A 16478-nucleotide genomic window follows, 5' to 3' on the forward strand; every position below is an offset into this window, starting at 1 on the left:
GTATATCCCGTAGACTCCCAGTCCATGTGGAACTGGAAATATACAACCCAGAGAGATCACACCGCTCCACAAGCAACAGAGTCAAAATCAGTGATAATTGTATTGTACTGTATTGTATGTCTTTATTTATATAGCGCCATTAATGTACATAGCGCTTCACAGTAGTAATACATGTGGTAATCAAATAAATAACAGAGCATGGGAATAAGTGCTTTAGACATAAAAGTAACATTAAGGAAGAGGAGTCCCTGCCCCGAGGAGCTTACAGTCTAATTGGTAGGTAGGGAGAACGTACAGAGACAGTAGGAGGGAGTTCTGGTAAGTGCGTCTGCAGGGGGGCAAGCTTTATGTATCATGTGTTCAGAATATCCACAGTGCTATTCATATGCTTCTTTAAGGAAGTGTGTCTTAAGGTGGGTCTTAAAGGTGGATAGAGAGGGTGCTAGTCGGATACTGAGGGGAAGGGCATTCCAGAGGTGTGGGGCAGTCAGTGAAAAGGGTTTAAGGCGGCAGAGAGCTTTAGATACAAAGGGGATCTGGAAGGTGCATAACGAGAAATTAGGGCTGAGATGTAAGGAGGGGCAGAAGAGTGTAAAGCTTTAAAAGTGAGGAGAAGAATGGAGTGTGAGATGTGGGATTTGATCGGAAGCCAGGAGAGGGATTTCATGAGGGGAGATGCTGAGACAGATCTAGGAAAGAGTAGAGTGATTCTGGCAGCAGCGTTTAGGGAGATTGTAGGGGAGACAGGTGAGAGGCAGGAAGGCCGGACAGCAGGAGGTTACAGTAATCAAGACGGGAGAGAATGAGGGCCTGAGTCAGAGTTTTAGCAGTCGAGCAACAGAGAAAAGGGCGTATCTTTGTTATATTGTGGAGGAAAAAGCGACAGGTTTTAGAAATGTTTTGAATGTGAGGGGCGAATGTGAGAGAGGAATCGAGTGTGACCCCTATGCAGCGTGCTTTGGCTACTGGGTGAATGTGACGGGAGCTTTGTGACAGGCTATTAATAAAACACCAAAATAATATAATATAATAATATATGTAACCATGCTGTAAAATGGCTGCAGTCATCTCTCCTGCTGACAGTAAGGCCTGGTAAGTTATGGGCATGCCAGCAGTAATTATGGAGGTTTGCCCTCACACCCTGGTGAGGTGCCCTATGTATGGTTGGGAGTGGTCACAGGCTCTGACTCCCTGGTTGGTGATGTCAGAGTTGTGTCAGCCCCCAGAGGATACATAAGGCACAGCACTGATTCAAAGTTAGGAGTTGCCAAGTGATTAGGAGGAGGAGTAGTTTGCTAAGTGGTTATGTTATAGTAGCTGAATAATGAGACTGTGACCAGGGACCTGGCACAGAATAGATATCCCTGCGGGGATAGGGAATCCCTAATTCAAGAGGACATTACCTTTCAAAGGGAAGTACGGTGAACAATGGAGGGCTAAATATACCCCATTGTGGAGGGCAGCTGGCCCACCGTACAAATAAATATGATCCTGATTAAAGACACTCTCGTGTGCAAGTGTGGAGTTATTGCACAGAGAGGGGCACCACGGAGGAGTACCTCACCAGGACCATCCCCAAGCGGACGCAGGGATCCTGATGAGGTGGAGGCGCTGCACTGGATATAGGTAGGACTCAAGCACACTACCTCAGCTGCCTGTCTGGGTTGGCAAATCCCCACATACCATTATGCGGGAGACTCAGGAGTCCTGTAGCCAACAGGTGCACCACCAGACATCACACTGTAATGGGGACTGGTTAGACCACAGGGGCCAATATGAGATTGGGTGGGTCAGGCCGGTTCAGAAAATCCGTTACATATATATATAACTGGGTTGAACTGGGACGAGACTTAGATATGATAAAATATAATTTATTCCTTGATAAAGGTGAACACAACAGATTATAAAAATAACAGGCAAAATATAGACACTTACTTAAAGATGGAAATGATGAAACAGTCACATCTGGACTGGCAGTTCATACAGCACTCTTCATCATCCCAAGACACGAAAAGCCATGACCAGGCCTTGCATGCAGACATTGCATAGCATTTCTCTCAGCAATCAAGATGGTATAGAAGAACGAACGAACACAGGATAAAGGGTGGACAACCGTTTATAAACCTTTTGTAACCCTAGCCTTAACATTAAGTACAGGTGATTGGTTTTCAATTACCTGTAGCTACTCACTAGCATGGGAACACATTTTGATACCTGCCCCCCAACTAGTTGGCACATGCTCAGTTGGACTCTGGGGTCTCATTTCTGCAGCCCCACATTTGCATCAGGAATGCCAGCCAGTCTACTAAATGGAATTTCTGGCAGGAAACCCTTTGTTGTAAGGTGTGAAATGGGACACTTATAGCCTGCTCTGGTTTGAGTCATCTCCGCCCTCTTGTAAACAGTGTAGGTGATAAACTCCTTCGAACAGCACTTAAATTCTAGACATTGGGACGCTTCCTTGGCCATCTGCTACCTTATGGCCAAGGGAATTTACTCTGGTTTCTGCCCATACCTTGGAACACAGTATTAAAGATAATACACAACCATATTAAAATATCCGGTTCCGTTGGGGCCACGCCGCCGTTGAAGTCAATGGGGGTTTTCCGCCATAGCCGGTCAAAGAAATTGGCCGCCATTGAAGTCTATGGGAAAAGTCCCGAACTTTCAAAGGGGTCCATACTCCGTCGGGTTGGTCCAAAAGGGTCAAGGATGGTTCTGCAGCGATGCCGGAGCAGTGGCTACAGGTACCCCAAACCCTGGCCCTCTGGACCCTCCGGAACCGTAGATATGGATTCCTAAATTTCAGCTTTTCACACTTAGCCGTTTTCTTGAGCTGTTTCTGCCGCCACCATTGGAACCTATGGCGCGACCCGCTCTTCTCGGTTCGACCCTTATCGGGGTCCAGAATTCGGGGACCCGGTGGTGGTCGAGTGGGGGGAGGCCTAGGAACTATGGGCAGAAAGAATTTTATTTCTAGGTGCTCTAGAACTGTTTATTCCCACGCCACTTGTCGTTGAACTTGGCTAATAAGTGATCAAAGCTCTCTTTTAGAAAAAGTATCCGCTATGCGGTTTTGCGGTTTGGATGGCAGCCAAATCGTTCCTGGAAAGCTCCTTCGAGGAATCTCCATTGAAGTCAATGGGCCCATTGACTTACAATGGGAAACCGCCGCTCCTCCTCTCCGACGCCACCTGCTGGTCTTCACAGGAAACAGGACCAAAACAGTAAGATTCGCCATTAGAATGCATTGAGCCCTAATGGCGGCATATGGGACCCTGCAAAATGGTGCCTGAAAGGCGGGAAAATTACACAAAGGGCTATAATCATTAAAGAACTATTAACCCTTGTACTCCCGGATGAATCCTAGTGTGTGTGTGATGCAGACACTGATATAACAATAAAACATGGGAACAGGGGAATACACATTTTCAGGTTATAACAAGGGTTAAATCACATTTCTGGCCAGTTAACCCCTTGTCTCCCTGGTGAGGTCAGGGGGTGGCCAATTGGGGTGTAACCCCTTTAATCCCGGGCCAAATCCTCCCCATCGTCACAGTGAATGATCGTAGTTCCAACAGTAATGTGGAAGGTGGTAGTAGGGCCAGGTTTGGGAGGAAGTATGAGGAGCTCTGTTTTAGCCATGTTGAGTTTAAGGCGGTGGAGGGCCATCCAGGATGATATAGCAGAGAGACATTCAGAAACTTTGGTTTGTACAGCAGTTGTAAGGTCGGGTGTTGAAAAATATATTTGTGTGTCGTTTTCATAGAGGTGATAATTAAACCCAAAAGATGTTATTAGGTCACTTAGAGAGTGTGTACAGAGAAAAGAGAAGAGGTCCCAGGACAGAGCCCTGGGGTACCCCCACAGAGAGATCAATAGAGGAGGAGGAGGTGTTAGCAGAAGAGACACTGAAAGTACGATGGGAGAGGTAGGATGAGATCCAGGATAGAGCTTTGTTCCAAATACCAAGAGAATGGAGAATGTGAAGGAGAAGAGGGTGGTCCACGGTGTCAAATGCTGCCGAGAGGTCGAGTAATATGAGCAGAGTGTAATGACCTCTGTCTTTGGCAGCATGGAGGTCGTCAGTTATTTTAGTGAGAGCTGTTTCCGTGGAGTGAGCAGTGCGGAAGCCAGATTGTAGAGGGTCTAGGAGAGAATAGGTGTTGAGAAAATGGAGCAAGCGAGAGAATACAAGACGTTCAAGGAGTTTAGATGCAAAAGGCAGGAGGGAGACTGGTCGATAGTTAGAAAGACAGGTAGGGTCAAGCTTGCTGTTTTTGAGTAATGGTATGACTGTTGCATGTTTGAAGGAGGATGGAAAGGTTCCAGAGCAGAGGGTGGAGTTAAAAATGTGTGTGAGTGTAGGGATTATAATAGGAGCAAGAGGTTTTAGGAGATGGGAGGGAATGGGGTCAAGAGGGCAAGTGGTAGAGGGAGAAGAGGCGATCAACAGCGACACATCCTCCTGTGAGACAGTGGAAATAGAGTCAAGGAAGGCAGGAGGAGAGTTAGGAAGAGGTGTAGGATGGGAGGAAGAAACAGAGGGGATGTTCTGACTTATGGATTCCACCTTTTCCTTAAAATAGTCAGCAAAGTCCTGAGCGGAGATGGAGGAAGGAGAGGCAGCTGAGGGTGGTTTGAGTAGAGTATCAAAGACAGAGAACAGTCGGCGTGGGTTAGACTTGTGCATGTTGATTAGTGAAGAAAAGTAGGCTTGTTTAGCTTGCGAAAGGGCAGAGTTGAAACAGGATAGCATACATTTGTAGTGAAGGAAGTCTGCGAGAGTATGAGATTTCCTCCAGAGGCGTTTAGAGGAACGAGTGGAGGAACGCAGCATGCGCGTGTGGGAATTTATCCAGGGTCTAGGGTTAGAAGGGCGAGGGCAGCAGAGAGAAAGCGGGGCATGTAGATCAAGAGAGGAGGACAAGGCAGAGTTGTAGTTCCTGACCAGGTTGTCAGGGTCTGTAGCAGAGCTGAGTGAGGGAGGAGCGTAAAGTGGACTCAAAGTCAGGTAAGTGAATAGAGCTGGAGACAAAATACAGCGCACAACGCAAATGGTGAAGTAGGTAATACAAGTGTGTATTGAATAAAACTATATATAAACTGCGTACATCAAGTAAGATTTATGTAAGCATTGCGTGTGTAATCACACTCGTTACCACTCGATGCTGTTGGTGTGGAATTGGTGTAGTATAACCTCTCAGCGGGCACTATCAGCAACAGCTGTATATCAAGACTGGCTGGGAAATCCCTCTCAGGCTGACGTCATCTCCGTAAGGATTCGCCCTTCAAGACAGCTAGGCTCCGTTCCTGATGTTAGCCTCCGGAGGTACTCCAAGGGGTTTGGTAGTGTCCGCAAGTGGCTGTTGGGGCTCCCTATTTGAAACCGCCACACAAATGGGAAAGTCTGTTTGTTGCAGGCTTCACCGCGGCTCGACACAGTGCTGCTTCATTCAGGGACGCCACGTGATGACGTCACTGTGTCCGCGACCCTTCGATCCGTCGGCAAGAATATAAACAGTCTTTCACAGGATAAAAGTTCCACACAGTGTTGTAGATAATAAAATCAATACTCTAGAGCACATAGATTATGGATAAGATTCTTCCAACGCGTTTCGTAGTAATCACTACTTCTTCAGGGAGGGCAGCAGAGAGAAAGCGGGGCATGTAGATCAAGAGAGGAGGACAAGGCAGAGTTGTAGTTCCTGACCAGGTTGTCAGGGTCTGTAGCAGAGCTGAGTGAGGGAGGAGCGTAAAGTGGACTCAAAGTCAGGTAAGTGAATAGAGCGTAGGTTTCTGCAGATCCGGGGGATAGATGGAGGTGGAGAAGGGGAGAAGCGAGATAGAGAGAATGAGATGAGGTGATGGTCAGAGAGAGGAAAAGGGGAAATGGAGAAATCGGAGAGAGATAAGTTTTTAGTGAAAACCAGGTCTAAGTAGTGGCCATCCTTGTGGGTGCTGGCTGCAGTCCACTGTTGAAGGCCAAAAGAAGAGGTTAGAGAAAGAAAGCGGGAAGCCCAAGGGAGAGAGGGGTCATTAATGTGGCAATTGAAGTCCCCAAGGAGAAGAACAGGGGAGTCTGAGGAGAGAAAGAAAGAGAGCCAGGATTCAAAGTGAGAGAGAAAGGCAGAAGGGGGATGAGTAGAGGTAGGTGGGCGATAGATGACCGCCACATGGACAGGGAGAGGAGAAAAGATCTGGACATTGTGAGCCTCAAAGGAGGGAAAAGCAAGAGATGGAGGAATAGGAAGGGTTCGGTAACGGCAGAGAGAGGAGAGCAGGAGCCCCACGCCTCCACCCCTGCCATCAGGGCGCGGAGTGTGGGAGAAGGAAAGGCCACTACAGGAGAGGGCAGCTTCCAGAGCAGAGTCAGACTGAGTGAGCCAGGTCTCAGTTATAGCAAATAGGAGCACAGAGTGAGATAGAAAGAAGTCATGTACAGAGAGGAACTTGTTAGAAAGGGAGCGAGCTTTCCAAAGGGCACAGGAGAAAGGGAGAGAGGAGGGAGGGTGGCAGGGGATGGGTATGAGGTTGGAGGGGTTGACACCAGAAGGAGTAGAGGTTGCAATTGGCAGGCGAGGACGAGCGCATGTAGGAATAAGACAGGGACCAGGATTGGGAGAGATATCCCCAGAAGCAAGGAGGAGAAGCATGGATAGAAAGAGGATGTGTGAGGATGATTTGTAGGGATGTGCTTTATTGCTTGGGATATAGTTGTGTGGTGTCAGAAGGCGCAGGTAAGAAAGGAGTTCATGTGAACAGAGAAGTGGTGAAGGAAGGAGAGATGGAGATATGTGAATAGAGTTAGAGACATACTGAGGCTGGTAAAAAGAAGTGCATAATTTGGGAAGAAGTGAAGTCACAGCAAATATAAATGGTAAAGACAGTATCACAGCAGTAATGATGCAGTCTGGTATTGATGATATCCTCCTTTCCAGCATAGTTCAAATGCAGGAATCAGGGCCAGATGGGGGTGTCCACTTCCTCACTTCTTTTGAACTTCCTTTTAAATTTCAGTTGTTCAGTAGTCCTGCCACTTATAATGGGCCACTTGGACATGGGCTGCAGGCAGCATTAGGCTGTTCTATCTGGGTTTATATGGGCCTAAGATTGTTTCAGTTGCATATACTAACATACACACAGCAAAGAGTTGAAGCAGACAGGATTCAGATATGGGATATTACCTACGATTGTTTCAGTTGCATATACTAACATACACACAGCAAAGAGTTGAAGCAGACAAGATTCAGATATGGGATATTACCTAAGATTGTTTCAGTTGCATATACTAACATACACACAGCAAAGAGTTGAAGCAGATAAGAAGTAACTAATAAGAAGTCACTAATATGGTTGTGCCTAATTGCCTCTGTAATGACAATGGGGTGCTAGTTATGTACTGAGGGAGATTTGGTAACCAATTAGAAAATCAAATGACAAGAGGTCAAAGGATCTTCAAAAGAAGTACGTTTATGGTGTATACCTAAGGCTAATAAAACGTAACATTTACTAAAACACTAAAATAAATCACAACAAATACATGTGAACCAGTGACCATGTGAAAACAGACAGTATTTAATGTATTAAAACCATAGGAGAGGTTATATACAGTAAGGATCCGCACAGGTAGACCCTTGTAATGCGCCATCTGATCTCATGGGACCCCTCTATCTAACTCAATTCCCTGGCAAGAAAAGTACCACCTCTGGGTGAGGCACCGGGACCCCCCAAGAGGATAAATCATGCTCCATGAACCCTTTTATTATGTGCTTTTCATTTTCTTGTGGATTCCTTTTAATGTTACTAGCTAGAGACTGTTTAAATTAATATTTATGTATTTTTTACAACAATTCCTGGTGCCAAATAATTTTCCAATGTATTTACAATAAAGACCATGAGACGAATCAAAAAGAAGAGGAATGTGAGTGAAGTATTCCTGTAGTGGACACCAACACCTGAAGAAGGGTCGGTTTGTACCCTGAAACCTTGTGCACTTGGTCTTGTTTCACCAATAAATGGTTCACCTTTATATTATATGTGTGCGTCTAACCTCTTCTTTTTCTATTCTAGACTTTAATAAATAGCACAAATTGACTTGCAAAAAGATAGAGTAAAAAAAAAGGTCAGCATTTTCTTCCAGCCATTAACAGTATACTGTAGCTTCTGTCTTTTCACAATATATTTGGACCAAAACCATAAACAAATGAAATGACCATTAAGATGAAAAGAAGAAAACATACAAAAAGATCCCTTTCATTTTCACAAATGGTATTTTCCTTCGTAGACATCTGTGTGCAAGTTAGATATTTCTTTGCATGACAAATTGTGCAAAATAGTATTTGTAGAAATAGGGAGAATTATTTATTTATTTACAGGAAGAGCAGTGCAACTTTTTCACAGATTATTGATTTAAGCCATATCTAATTGAATTCGAGAAATGTGTCAATAGTTCTGTGGAATTCTTCAAAATATACGCCAAAGATGGAGATTATGTTCATCAACAAGATTTCACCACAAATGCTCCAGAATGGATTGGTTTCTAGAGCACTGTCAAATTCCAGAATGGATTGGTTTCTAGAGCACTGTCAAATTCCAGAATGGATTGGTTTTGTAGAGCACTGTCAAATTCCAGAATGGATTTGGTTTCTGGAGCACTGTCATTTTCCAGAATGGATTGGTTTCGGGAGCACTGTCAAATTCCAGAATGGATAAGGCCTGGGACATAGTAAGCGCTTAGGTGCTGCTGCTCGCTCTCGCTTTCTGCCGCTCGCTCTACCAGGAGATTTTTGCTGTCCTGACAGAGGAGACAGCAAGCGCTTGGGAGGCGGGTATCACTGTGTGTGTGTGTGTCACTTGGTAGCTGTCAGTGTGTGTGTGTGTGTGTCACTTTGAAGTGGTCTGTGTGTTTGTGTGTCACTGGGGAACCTGTGTGTGTGTGTGTATATTATATAATATTTAAAAAAAATTAAAAAAAGACATGTTGTGAGAATAAATTATTTATTAACATTGTGCAACTTTGATAAATATATTCACGCACGCACGCGCGCGCACGCACACACGCGCACGCACATGCGTGCGCACATGCATACACCTGCATACACATACACATGCATACACACACACACACAAAGGCACACACACACATGCATACACATACACACACATGCATACACACACACATGCATACACACACACACATGCATACACACACACACACATGCATACACACATGCATACACACACATGCATACACACACACACATGCATACACACACACACACATGCATACACATACATGCACACGCACACGCACAAGCACACGCACACGCACACACACGTCTCTATACTGGAGTAGGAGAAGGAGTGGCTCAGTGAGTAAAGACACTGACTGACACTGAGATTGCTGCAGGGGAGCCTGGTTCAATTCCCGGTGTCGGCTCCTTGTGACCTTGACCAAGTCACTTTATCTCCCTGTGCCTCAGGGACCAAAAAAAAAAAACATAGATTGTAAGCTCTACGGGGCAGGGACCTGTGCCTGCATAAATGTCTCTGTAAAGCGCTGCATACAATTAGCAGCGCTATACAAGAACATGCTATTATTATTATTATACTGTTGAAATTGTAAGCCTGTGCAATTTTGCCTACCAGTTCTAGGCGTAGTAATGCCCCTGACAGATAGCAGGCAATCTGACCAATGCCTTTTCCTCTTCGTGAGTCATCCTCACATTTTATACTAGAATAAGTCAGCAGAAAGCTGAGGAGGTTTAATGTGATGTTGGATTTCCTTTCACTAGGCCCACGCATCAGTTACATTGATTAATAATGCTTTTATTCCCCACACGCAATTAGGCTCATGCAGAGCATTCATGAAATGGTTGCTGTGTGAAATGTCTTTAGAGTAAATTAGGTTCTATTCACAGTAGCAAAAGTACAGCATAAAACCAAATAATAAACACTACTATGGTCAGTGTATATGCTGTGGCACTGCTTCTGTATGTCAGGGAGGGCTCTGAGCAAAATGTTAACCGAGCAAACAAGGAAACCTCAAGGCAAAATAATAGCACGTGTGATCATCCTTAATCAGAAAGTAATGGATGAAACATACAACCAAAATAATGCACTTTGACGGAAGATCAACCTTAGCTGGTTCATAAAAATGTTGACAATAGGAAATGCAATTCAGATAAGCAAAGAAAAAAGTCACTTGCTTAATTTAAAAAACAGCACCTGGATGTCTAAGTACATTACATACTGTATGTAGCCAGGTCACGGGGGACTTAATAAGTAATCGTTTCTATTATTATTGTTGATATGATGTGGGGGTTCAGTAGAAGATATGGTTCTTCTCTCTTTTTTCTGGTTTCTTGTCTGCTCCTATCTATGACTGTATCATGAGCTCTCAGAGACTTACCTTGTTATAGCTTTAATGTTGAATGAGTTTTCCTATTAATATGTCCATTAGTACAATTTAGTGGACATTCAAGTGAACATCAAGTCATTTATTTGAACTAGTGAGTACATATGTTGTGATTTCCCTTTTAATATCTCCAAAATGGTGTATTATATTATATTAGATCAGACATTTGTCTAAAGAAATATATATACACATTATACTATAAGTATCAGACGCCTATTATATGAGTATCTGATATTGGCAACTATGTAATTACCTCTATCTGTGTGACAATGAGCAAGGTGACTTTATAAATGTTAAGTTATGTTACACTAATTTTATTCTCATAACATGGATAATATCACCATGTCAATGTGTAATTGTGGCGGTGAAGGGGTTAACCCGGCTTATAATAAAGTTCATGGCCCATTTGGTTAACCCTGACCCGTGTGTTAGGGTCTTAGAGTGTCAGATAATCCAGGAAATATGCAAATAAATGCACAAAGCAGCGCACTGCCCAGGGACACAGGTGTACAAAAATGAAAAAAGTGATTTACTGTTGGTCAGACATGACAAACAGGGAGGTAAGTACCCTCTAACACGTTTCACACAACAAGGTGCTTTATCAAGGAGTTAGAGTGTCAGCTATGGGACCCAGATGTCAAAAATGTATTACTGCAACTGTATACTGATTTTGCGACAATAAAGAATAATGTGATTTTATTTCCTTTCCGGGGATGCTGGGATCGGCAGATTTCTAGGCTGTAAGTTTCAGGGTGGGTTTGGCGGAGAAAGTCTTTGCAGAATGCGTCTATGTAGCGGGGTTCTGGGTTATGGGATACCCCAAAAGTTGTATACGGAGATTGAGTGATATCCTCTGATACAGCTAAGCGCATTATTCCGCCAACCTTGTACCCTGAAAACGCTCTTACGACTCACCGCCAAAGTCCCTGCTGCAGCATCTTCCAGACAAGGTAAATGGGTATGAAGGGGTTAAAAGATATCTGCAGGTATACACGGAGTCATTAGTATAGCAAGGGGCTCCCCAGTATAGCTGTGGTACCCACATACTGTACATGCCCAGGTATCCTGAGCCGAGAGTAGGGGTTCAGGAAGGTGCTCACGCTAAGGTTATGAAGCTGAGCAGATTTGCAGCGTTTTAAAAGTTTTAAAGTATTTTTCTAACGTGTGCCAGGAATGAGGCTAGTGATTTGTAGGGATATACACTCGCTCCATGCATGACACCAGAATAGGAACTCATAACTTTTTGCTTGCAACAGACAGGACACCACATGTTTTATTAAACGGGAATAGTTTAATATGTATAGATATTGCAGACCTGTATATGAGCTCAGGGCTTTCTAAGTCATGGATTCTGGAAGGCACAGATGGTTACCCAGCTTGGCTTCGGTGTGTCTGTCCAGGGGCCATACTTGAAAGGGCTCAGAGATGCCTAGGTGTGAGGCCATATGGGCCCTACCATTATTATAGAGCACCCATATCCTGGCATGAAACAAGGCAACCTAACACCCTTTACTAAACAGCCAGCCGCTGTGGAAGCCTCGCACCGTGGTGGGGCGAAGGGGCAGAGGGGGCTATTTCACCTGCCCGGGGAAAAGGCTCAGGGGTGGGAAACCCTGTATGAGTGTTTTAGATTGGTCGCTAGGTGGTTGCTAATGTTTTTTGATTGGGCTGCTGGTTTTCTGGGACCTGGACACCAGAGGTTTGAAAAGCCCTGACACAGGTCAGATTCTTCAGTTCTAAGAGTTCCATCTAAGAGTTTAATCAGTTCCACCTTGTGTGATTCACCTGAGATTCAGTCTCATTGGACAAGTTCCAGCTCTGAGTAAATTGTCTACATTTCTCAGAGGATAAGTGACCAGAATTCAACAGCCATAGGCTACAGGACGGGTAGCCTGGAATATTTGGCTGTGTGTTTGCAATTTGGAAAGATTAGTTTTGTTATCCCAGTTTCCAAAGTAAGTGTGTCTTTTTACTGTATTTTTATGTAACATAGTTGTGTGCGTTCATTAGGTGAATAAACGCAATTTATTTTTATCTCTCTGCTTGCTCAATCAATGATCCCGGTAATTAAAAGTCTTAATATGCTTGGTTCCATCGTGACAGTCATACCACCATTAAACCATTTCTCTAATATGCTAGGAGTACAAATTTCCTATGCGACAGCGATTATGGTTACTTTACTTTATAAAATGTCAAATTATATTTCCATAACTTTGAGCTGACGTGTAATATCACTATTACACCATGTAACCATATCACTAACATGCTGGGAGTACAAATGTTCATATAATATCTGTCTACAAGTATATATTGAATGATAGTTTTGAGATCGTCTATATATTGAATGATAGTTTTGAGATCGTCTTACTCATATTGCAATTCTTGTAATATTCTCTGTGATTAGAGGTTCACACACCAATGTGCAACAGGTATGCAGTAGTTACACTTGGTTTAAATATACATATTTTTCTGATTATTTATATATATACTTTTTATTATTATTTAATATCATTATTACTATTATGGTTAATTATTTAATTTTTATTATCATGTGTCTTATGTATGATTTGTTTTATGTATTATATGTTTGTTAATCGTTGTTCTGTACGCTGCTGTGATCTATCTACTAATTGGAAGGCTGACGACATTACTTTCCAGTTACAACGTTACTCATTGGTCAGCTTGCTGTATTTAGTTTGCTCCAATGAGCACTGTGGCTATGCCCTGATGAAGTGTCCCACGTGACACGAAACCCGTAGTCAAGCCAATTGCATGCTGGGTACGAATGTGATGACGCTGTAGACCTAACATTGCTTACACGAGTGCAGGGAAGAATACAAGTGGATGCTGGTCTGGAACTTCCCCTTAGCACATACCATCTGCGATCCGGAGAGGGGGGATTTTGCATGGACTATGGAGCTCCTATTGTGGTTTATACTGTACCTGCATGGTGTACTTGGATCAATAAGATCCTTATTTTATTGTAAGTCTTTGTACTTTTTTTTTATATGCTACTATAAAATGTTATGCTTTTTGAACACTCAGTGATTCTTTCCCTCTTTTCTGCGCCCCCATCCTTTTGTCTGCCAGGTCACCTGATGGTTACTATTCTGCCCCTGTACTGGCAGTAAGCCCTGGTACAATCAGGTTTTCCAGCAGTTGATATGGGGTTTTCCTCCTCCTAGGAGCTGCACTTGAGTGACAGCGGAACGCGGTGACATCAGGCCTGGGCATGACCAATCATGAGACAGACCTGGTGCCCACCTCCTGGCTGTACTTAAGGGCAGTTCCGCCCTAAATTCGGGAGTGCCTCTACTCACTTGAGATTGGCATGTCACACAGCCAGGAGCCTGACTGATTGGGTCTTCTTTGGTCCCCTTCCCCCCCGGGGGAGAGTGAGTGTGGACCATACCTCTGCCCCTGATAGAAGGGCAGGGAAGTGCTGGGACTGCTGCGGGTGCCCTTGGCCTGTAGTGAAGGTCCAGGGACCATCTTTCAGTGAGTAGCTGGTAGTTGCTGTATTGGGCAGAACCGTGCCGTGTATTATGCTGCACAGAGTGAGATAATAAATCATACACTCGCCTCTTTTCACTTTTTTGCTGTAAAAAAAGTATTTTTTATGATACCGTATTGGCCCGAATATAGTGTTATGTTTTTTTCCTAAAAATGTCCTGCCGAAAACTGGACTCGTATTATATGCGCAGCCGAACATCTTTTATTTTCCATGTAGAACACCTTCAAAACTTGGGTTGTATTATGTGCGAGGCCGTACTATATTCGGGCCAATATGGTACTTGTATATTTTTATGTTATTCCAGAGACAGTGTCTTTAGCGTTTACATAGTAATAAAAGATTCATCCGTTTTGTTGTGGGGAGAAGGAACGGATCATTTTGTTATGGGGAGAAGGAACGGATCATTGTTAATGGGACTGACATGTTCTTAAGGTAATAGAATAGACCAGCCCCCCCCCCCCCCTACTTTATGTCCATTAGGATTCCTAGAGAAGACTAGGGGAGTCCAAGATAAGTGCTAAGTATGAAACGGCATGCGCTAAAGGCACTTCAGTAACAAGAAGTCCCTGATGCCAGCAGATCGGTTCTAAACACAGATCTGCATTTACTTTCCTCTCAGGCTGAAGTGGCAGTAACCATAACGGCTAAATGTATTGGGTTATGTATGCAGGACCCGCTAATGGGCCTCATATTACCAAAATAATGAGGAAAGAGGTTCAACTATTAGGAGGGGTCTTATCACAGTAAAGGAATAAGATATATACCTTCATTCAAGTGTTAAGAAAGGGCACTGATTGAAGGACAATATTCACGTATGTCTGGTGTAAAATACAGTGCAACGTGTCAACATATGGATGAACAGTGCCTGTGTTTGGGGACACAAATAAATGACAGTTGTGCTATAAAAGTCCCTGGCGCAAATTATTATACACCCTTGCTACCTCGTTGCGGGGTATAGTGATGCAGGATGCTCTGCTTCTCCCAGTGGGACCAATTAATCAATGGAGATTTCAGATCTTGTGCTAACTGTGCATCAGTTTGTGATTTGTACATTGGATTAAAGTTATTGAGGTCGTGCTTAGCACAGAGACGATATTGGAATTTGTCAAAGTTGACTAACATTTTTTCCCAATTTCTCAACATGGAAATATTCTACCTAGCCTGACTTGGTGTAAGCTCCTATGATCCTTTGCTGCAAGAGAGGCCAGAAAGACATTGGGAGATAACTAGATCCTTTGATTATATTTCGAGCATACTGTATGTGCAGAAAACAGACCCCTTTTGAAGCTGCGGTCTTTAATAAACAACCTCCCATGTCTTTTAAAATGTAAAAGCATTGTAGTAAGGCAAAATTGACCGTGTTTTTGCACATCCCTCATTCAATTAGAGCCACTAAACAGCATAACATAGTGTGAAACTTCAGCATTCATCCTGCCAATAATACAATATCACTCTGCAATTTCCTGTGCTGGTATTGAGAGGTAATAGAGGTATAACCATCACACAGATGGTGGGTCTGGCGTGGATGTATACAGCATCAAGGAGTTGTTATTAGATAGATTTCAACATGTTTACATTTTAGAATCTGTGGAGTTTCCCTAGAACATGTGATTAGGATCTCTGTATCTTACATATTGCAAATGACTACTGGCAGTCTACTCCAGCACACTCATTTGGCACAAATGTTTAATAACAAAATATTCAAACGAATACTGGTGGTTTGCAAAAAAAAATTGGAAATATTCACACAAAATTTCTCGGACTGAATTTTGACACATTCACCCATCTACAGTGCTATTGTGGGCTCCAACACAAAGATCGTTTGTATTGTAATATTGGACTCTTTGGAAATGGGTTAATTATCTAATTGCTTATTTCCCACAGTCTATTGTTAAACAGCAGGGAAGTTGCTATTAATATTGGCATGTATACAGCACTATAGATATTTTATTTAGCATCTACTAATACTACAGAGGAACATTTTCACTTTTCACATGCTGCTCGGTGTAGGGGCAATGTACAGTATTAATTGCTACTTACACACTAATCTTCTATTACGCGCTAAGGCCTAGATTCACAAGTAGCGCCCGCTTTGGGGGACTACTTATTCTGTACAAGGTTGACTGCCTTAAGGGGTTAACTGTGTGGGCTCACCCGGATTACTCCCTTCCCCACCATGTGATGTATGAAGACAATGTAAGGGTATATACGGCTGTCCCTTATGTTCTAGAAGCAGGTTCTTTAGAGTTCTGCCTGGGGTACTCACTGTGAGTCCTGTAAATAGTGTGTTTAGTTTAAAAAAAAAATATATATATATATATATACTGTATATATGTAGATGTGCCCTCTTATCTTTTGTTGTTTTCAGCTACTGATGCCTGACCACCACTGTCCTCACTGGGTTGCCGACATTGCAGCCCGTAGTCATATAGAACCCACCCGTCCAGCAGGTTCTCACTGCATCATATCCTCCCTGCAAGCAGTACCCACTACATCCTTTATGATGAACTTTCAAATTATGCACCTCCGCTGATTAGGAGTGAG

The sequence above is a fragment of the Ascaphus truei genome, chromosome 1, assembly GCF_040206685.1.
Source record: "Ascaphus truei isolate aAscTru1 chromosome 1, aAscTru1.hap1, whole genome shotgun sequence".
Taxonomy (NCBI): Eukaryota; Metazoa; Chordata; class Amphibia; order Anura; family Ascaphidae; genus Ascaphus; species Ascaphus truei.